The following is a 6,963-nucleotide window of genomic DNA, read 5'->3' as shown; positions in this document are numbered from 1 at the left end:
ATGTTCTATCCACTGAGCCAAACAGGTTTCGGCACACTGCAAGTTCTTAACACAAAAAAATGTATACCTTCTGCTTCATGTGATTTTCCTAAAGGCCTTGGGAGAAGAGGAGAGTGGGTGTGATTTGTGTTGAAAGTCTTCACAATATTCAAACCCTTGAAATCAATACATTTCATTCTAGGCATCGGTCCTAAGAGAAGAATCTGTGATAAAGAAAAAGTGATTCACGCACAGGGTTTACATATGCACAGAATATACAATAGAAACCAAGAACTGGTCATAACTGGTTTGTCCAGTGGAGTTACAGCTTTGATGTGAGCAACAATATGGCCATTTGCGGCTAAACAGTATTTCTTGGGTGGTCTCTCCATGCCAAGTTCATGCTGTGAAGAAGACTGATGAGCCCACTGAAGTCGTGAACACAGCCCCTGCTCTCATGATCAAGATGCTTAGGAAATTTGTGTAACATGGGAGATTGTGCTATAACATAAACCAGAACAGAGGATATGGAATCTTACCTAATAATAGACAAACATGTAAATTGACTGTACCTCTGCTATGCCCACAGCCAATCAGAGCAAGTATGCAAATTAATCCAACAAAGAGGATGGGTTAATTTGCATATGCAGGCTCAGAGTGGCCAGGAGGGGCAGGATGCCTGCTATGAGGGGTGGGAAGGGGATGGAGGAGGGAGCTACAGAAGCGGTGCTCCAGACAGAAGCGAGGATTTGTCAGCTCCTGGGCAGGCCAGGAGTGGGGATGTGCCGGTTCCTGGGCAGCTGAGAGTGAAACCAGAGGAAGAAGGCCTATTCTTGCACGAATATTGTACAACCAGCCAGGGATCAAACCTGGAACCCAGATAGGTGCTCTTGACCAGGAATAGAACCTGAGACTCTTAGGTGTGCAGGCCAACGCTCTAACTATTGGGAAACACAGGCCAGGTATGATCACTTTTTATCATTGTCCTTAGGTCAGGTTTCCTGGGAAACAGTCTCAGAGACAGATACTTATGTGCAGGAGTTGCTCCTGTGAGAGGTAAGGAGCAGGACTGGAGAGGAGTGGAATTGTGATGCAGTTGCAACAAAGTCTCAGCCATTTTCATGGGAATCCTGAGGCTTAGGGCCCTTCAAGGTGTCTCTAACCAAACAAGGGAGCTAGGCCTTAAGGTGCTAGGCCTTTGTACCTTAACATCCAGCAGTCCAAGGATAAAGTAATATTTCAGGTTCACAGTCTAGGGAATGGGGTGTGATTGTGGGTGGAGCAGCTTACTTTGGCCCAGGGAAAGTCCCAGGGAGGGACTGAGCTATGAGTGCCTCAGCCCTAAATGGGGATCTGGACAACACACCACCCCATCCACTCTAAAAGCCCCAAGAACAAATAAATTTGAAAAACAAAGGACAGGAATGTGGGGTTTGGAGGTAAAGAATATTCAGCTCCACCACTGACTGGCTGTATGATGTTGGGCACTTCTCTTTGGGCCTCAGTTTCCCCATCTTCACAGAAGGTGCTACTAGACAGACTATCTTTCACTTCCTAGTTAAAGCTAATTGCGACACCATTAGTCACAGTCACCAGGTAAGCAGGTGCCCTGGAAGCTGACCACACAACTAGAGAAGATGGGGCTGAGGTGGGGCTGAAGGGTGGAGAGAAGCTATAGTCACAGGGAGTTCACAGAACTAACTGGGGAGACCCACCCCACTGGGACTGTCCCTCAAGGTGTTTCTCCTGAAGCATTACATTAATAGCAGAACAAAATGGGACCTGAATCATCCTTTAATTACACAAATAAAGAATCAAGGAACATGCCCAATGTCACAGACTGAGTCAGTAGCAGACTTAGAAACAAACCTCTTGGTTCTTGAAACCTGGCCAAGTGATTTCTCAATACCCCCACATTGTCTGTACCTGGACAGACTGAATGAAAGTTTGCTTTGGTTGGAAGAAAGAGATATTCTCTCAAGCTAACTTCCCTGATAGGAGACCTGTTTGAAAAGAGTCCGGATGAAAGAGCATTTCCCTCACCATCCTCTTTAAAAAGGAGAGACCAAACCCCTGGCCAGTTTTTCTCAGCGGTTAGAGCATGGGCCAGAGGACTGAAGGATCTCAGGTTCAATTCCCAATCAAGGGCAGGTACCTGGGTTGCAGGTTCATCCCTGGCTCTGGTTGTAGTCAGAGTATTGGAAGGGCAGATGTTCTCTTAGCATCGTAAGGTTAGCATTAGATGAGATTCCCTCATGTAGACTTTGGGAGGTTCTCAGGGAAAAGTAATATTTCAGGTTCACATATTTGATTTTTCAGTAAGCTAGCTGTAGGCTCGAGCCAGAGTGAGAGATGGCAATCCTTATCCTCCTTCTCCCACCAAAGAAGATGAATTTCTCTCTTCTCTCTTCTGGACCTCCACCACTCCACCACACAGAACCAACGGGCACTGAGAGTTGAGTTCTCCCTTCCCCACCCAACACCAGAAGCATATGTAAGAGAAAATTGCTTGCTATTCAGTGTACCTGGAAAGCAACAATAATTTATTTATACATGGTGTTCCTGCAGGGAGGTTTCTGACCCTTCTGCTTTTATTCTCCACCCCCACCCCCACCCCCACCCAAAGATGGACTAGAGACAAACAGGTCCATGTGGGATCCATGATGAAATGAGGCATCACCCAGAACTCCAGGGCAGGAAACAAAGCGAGGTTATCCAACGGATTCCAAACAGTGGTCGGGACTGTGTTACTCATGTAATAAACCAATTCCAAATCTCAGTGGTTTAACACAATGATAATTTATCTCTTGCTCATGTCATAGTCCCAGGCAAGTGGGGAGGAGAAGCTGTGACCCACACGGAAATTCAGGGTCCCAGGCTCCTTCCACCTACACCTTCCTCTGGGTCCTCCAAGTGCTCTCCATGCAAAGACAGCTAGGGACAGAGAAGTTTTGTGGGCCAGGTCCAGAATTTGGACGCATCACTCCCACTCACATGTCATTGACCAGAACCCTGTCATATAGCTACACTCAACCGAAAAGGGACCTATCATGCAATCATTGTGCCATTATGGAACCGGCATTGCTATAATCATCCCTCTATTGTAGATAACCAAACTGAGGCTCAATGGGATAAAGTCATTTGGCCAAAATTACAGAGCCAGTAATCTACAGACACAAGATTTAAACCCATATCTGCTTGACTCCAAACACTTGCCTCTTTCTACTTCAGGGGTTGTGGGAGAAACCCCATACATGCAGACATTTCATTCTTCATCTCACCTATCATATTCTAGGTCAGACTCAATGAGTCAAGGAAGATGGAAACACAGAGAAAACTTTGCACATTTGTTTATTCATTAATCAACATACATTTCCCATTTGTGCCCAAGACTCTTGTTGGATGCTGAGGATTTATAGATAAAATAGGTAAAAACTTAGCCCCCAAGGAGGTATTGATCTTAAAGCCACATCTTCATCAAAGTTCTCTGTTTTTGTCCAGGCTTGAAGAAAAAGGAATCCCAGGAAGTAATTTCATACATAGCAGGAAGTGCTAATCTAGATTTATTCTGTGGAAAGAAAATAAAACAGAGCCTCAGCACAGGAACAACCCAAATGATCCTTACATCCTCCCCACCGAGAGGAGCCTCCTGCCACCAGGCCCTAAGTCCCTTGGGATAAGTGGAGAGAGACCATGTGCTGGAATAGGTGAAAGGCTGCAGATCCCTAGGTCTTTGGTCTAGGGATCAAGAACAAATCCAGACTTTTCACTGACTCTTGCTTCAGTCTTCCCTCTGGTAAAATGAGGACCCTACGTCAGAGGACCCTGCAAAGGCCTCTACATCTGTGCATCATCCTAGGGTTTCCATTGGTTCCAGATGACCCAGCCGACCGAGGCCATAGACATAGCAGTACTATGTCAATGCACATTGCACCTCCAGACTTTTTTTTTTTTTTTTTTTTAGCAAGAAAACATAGTTATTATTATTTACATTTTATGTGCCAGATAGTATGTTCAGAATTGTATTTATATTCGACAAACAGTACTATCTCAGTTAATCTTTGCAAAGCTTTTAAAAATTTGATTTCATCATCATCATCATCATTTTATATATGAGAGTCAGGGAGGCTAAGTCACTTGCCTCGCTCTTACAGCTGGTAAGTAGTAGAGTCAGGTTTGTCTGACCACCAAGCACTTGCTATATGCCACAGAGATGGACAACCTAACAATTACGTTCTTTTAAACTGTGGTAAAATACACATAACAAAATTTACCATCTTGATCATTTTTTTAACTTCTCAATTGCAGTTTACTTTCAATATTATTTTGTCTTGGTTTCAGAGCACCTTCAGTCTTAAAAAGCACTTTTACATTTAGTATTTCAGGGGGTATAAATGCATCCATTTCACAGATGGGGAAACTGAGGCCATGAAGGATGCAGTCAGTTGTTCATAGTCACCCAGTCAGTCAGAGGCAGAGATTATACTAAAAGATAGAACTCTTGCCCCTTTTCATGGCTCCTTCCTCCTGGCTTATTTCAACAATCCTTCCCTTCCAGGACCCAACATCACCGGTCACAGGGGACCCCGGGGGATTCCTGGGGGTAACGGTGTGGAGGCAGAAGGTCTGCTTGTGGCAGGAGGGACAGGGAGAAGCAAGCATCTTCCTTTGCAGGGAAGGGCATAGGTGGTTGAGGCTGCCTGAGGATGTGGGGAGGAGTGGAACGCTCCAGGTCTCCTCCTCACCTTTCACTGGGTGGACACATACGTTCCCACACGGCCCCCTGCAGCACTTGAGACTCTTCTGGCAGTGGCTGTCGTTCAGGCAGTCGCTTGGGGGGCTGAACAACTTACACTGGCCAGTGACCACGGGACACCTCCCAGGATTGGCGAGAAGAACGTTACAACTCAGGCTAGATCCCCTAGGGACCACGCCAGCTCCCATCCCCATCTCCATCTCATGCATGGAAATCAGGTCCTCGCCCACCTCAGCACCCAAACAGAGGCCAGTGCATGTCTTGCAGGAGACTCCTTCCCACTGAGGGAGCCCCAACTGGTAGTGTAAGTGCCAGACAGACAGTTGGACTCATGGACTGACAGCAATCAATGAGTTGACAGATTGACTACTGACCAACCGACCGCCGGAGAGTACAGGGATGGGAGTGAACAAGCCCTGACTCTGCCCCACCCTCCAGCCCACTTCAGAGGAGCCCCCTCCACTTCCCCAAGATGCATGTCCTCAAGCTCAAATCTCACTGGTCCCCTTTCCCAGGACCCCATTTCCTCACCTGGCTCTGATAGTCTACAGGATCCAAGCATTGGAAGCCACAAAGGTCAGGCAGCATTTCTGCTTATTTGGACAGTGCCAGTCACTGTGGCATTGAGGAGGTTCAAACACAAGACACGTGGCTGGCTTTATGGAGGGGCAGGCTCCATGTTTAGCTTTTTCTGAAGGATAGGAACAGAAGAGGGAGAAGGAGCTGATTCTGAGTCAGGACCACAATCTGAACAAGGAATCAACTGCCCAGGAGGGGAGAGAAAATTCAGGTGGCTGACCCCAAATGAATGCAGGGAGCAGTTAGGATTCCAGTTTGAAGGCAGCTATGGGGCAGCATCAAGCTCAGACAAGCACTCAACTAAGAGGGAGTCAATAACCCAGGAAAGAAGGTACAGATGGAAGTGTGCCGATAAATGTTGTGAGAAGGCAGCCTTTGCAGCACTTGCCAATTTCCATTGTGTAAATACTCCCATCATGATTGATTTCAAACTAGTAGTATGATGTCAACTAACTCATGACAGTCTTGGAAACTTGCCAATTGGCCATTGCAAGCCAGTATAAGCCAACTCCAGGGCACGGCTGCATAGAGCTCATTAGGTGTTCCTAGGGAGAGGGAGAGTTACATCCTGGCTGGGAGGGAGGCAGAGAGGGGCAGGAGGGACAACTCATCAGAGACTGGAAGAAAGAGGGCAGATCAACTGATAAACAGAGATAAAGTGACCACCAAAAAAGCGATGCGGAACATTTGGAAAATGAAGCAGGAGATCAAAATGCCGTGACCGGGAAAAAGAGCAAACAGTCGGAAAGAAAGCTTGAAATTAGGGGCCGTGGACCAGACCACGGGAAAGATGACTTCCAGGCACCGGGATGGCCTGGGAGACGCTGACTCGCCTTTGCTAGTACCTACTACAGCCCCGGACGACAGATTCCGAGGGCCAGGAGCACCAGGAGGCTGGTCAGCTTCATGGTGAGGGCAGGAGGCTGTGGTGGCTGTTGCCAGCCGCATCCTTTATACCTTTCGCTGTGGGTGTGGCTCCACCGGAGCTGCCCCAGCCATCCCAGCGGCTATTTCATAAGCAGGGAATTCAGGCAAAGACAGTGACCTCACCACCGGGAGGGTCAGTGGTTCTTTCTCCCCCAGGCAAGAGTACAAGGCCCAGAGAGGGAAAGGTAGAACTTGGAGGGGGACGGTCACTGTTTGGGGGGCCTTTTGGGGTGAATGGAGGAGAGGGGGGTTGGGGAGAGCTTCTTAGAAACCTGGAACAATCGCCAAGATGTGTGGAAAGGCCATCAGCAGCAGCCTCAGAGAAAGTGTAGCAAAAAGCGTCGCTCCTCCTTCTCAGAATAACCTATACACCTTTCATGGGACCCAGACTCAGAAAATATGACTCCACATGCCCCATGGCCCAAAGTCAGGTTTTGGAATCTGACCAACAGGAAATCTGAGTGTCAGAAGAACATGACAGGAAAACAGAAATGCAGGAATCAATCAGAACTCTATGGGAAACAGCCCTGACCGGTTTGGGTAGGTGGATAGAGCATCGGCCTGCAGACTCAAGGGTCCCAAGTTCAATTCTTATCAAGGGCACGTACCTTGGTTGTGGGCACATCCCCAGTGGGGGGTGTCCAGGAGGCAGCTGACTGATGTTTCTCTCTCATCAATGTTTCTAACTCTCTTTCCTCTTCCTTCCTCTCTGTAAAAAAAAA

The 6,963-nt window shown here is 47.5% G+C and overlaps 1 pseudogene; it reads right to left on the bottom strand.

Annotated features, from left to right (window-relative positions):
- Positions 1–3,313: 3,313 nt before the first annotated feature.
- On the bottom strand, positions 3,314–6,222 carry LOC118708064 (annotated as a pseudogene).
- Positions 6,223–6,963: the final 741 nt, after the last annotated feature.

This window comes from Pipistrellus kuhlii, unplaced genomic scaffold (genome assembly GCF_014108245.1).
Source record: "Pipistrellus kuhlii isolate mPipKuh1 unplaced genomic scaffold, mPipKuh1.p scaffold_m20_p_6, whole genome shotgun sequence".
Taxonomy (NCBI): Eukaryota; Metazoa; Chordata; class Mammalia; order Chiroptera; family Vespertilionidae; genus Pipistrellus; species Pipistrellus kuhlii.
Note: the sequence above shows the minus strand (reverse complement) of the source record. Positions and strands in the feature narration are given on the sequence as shown.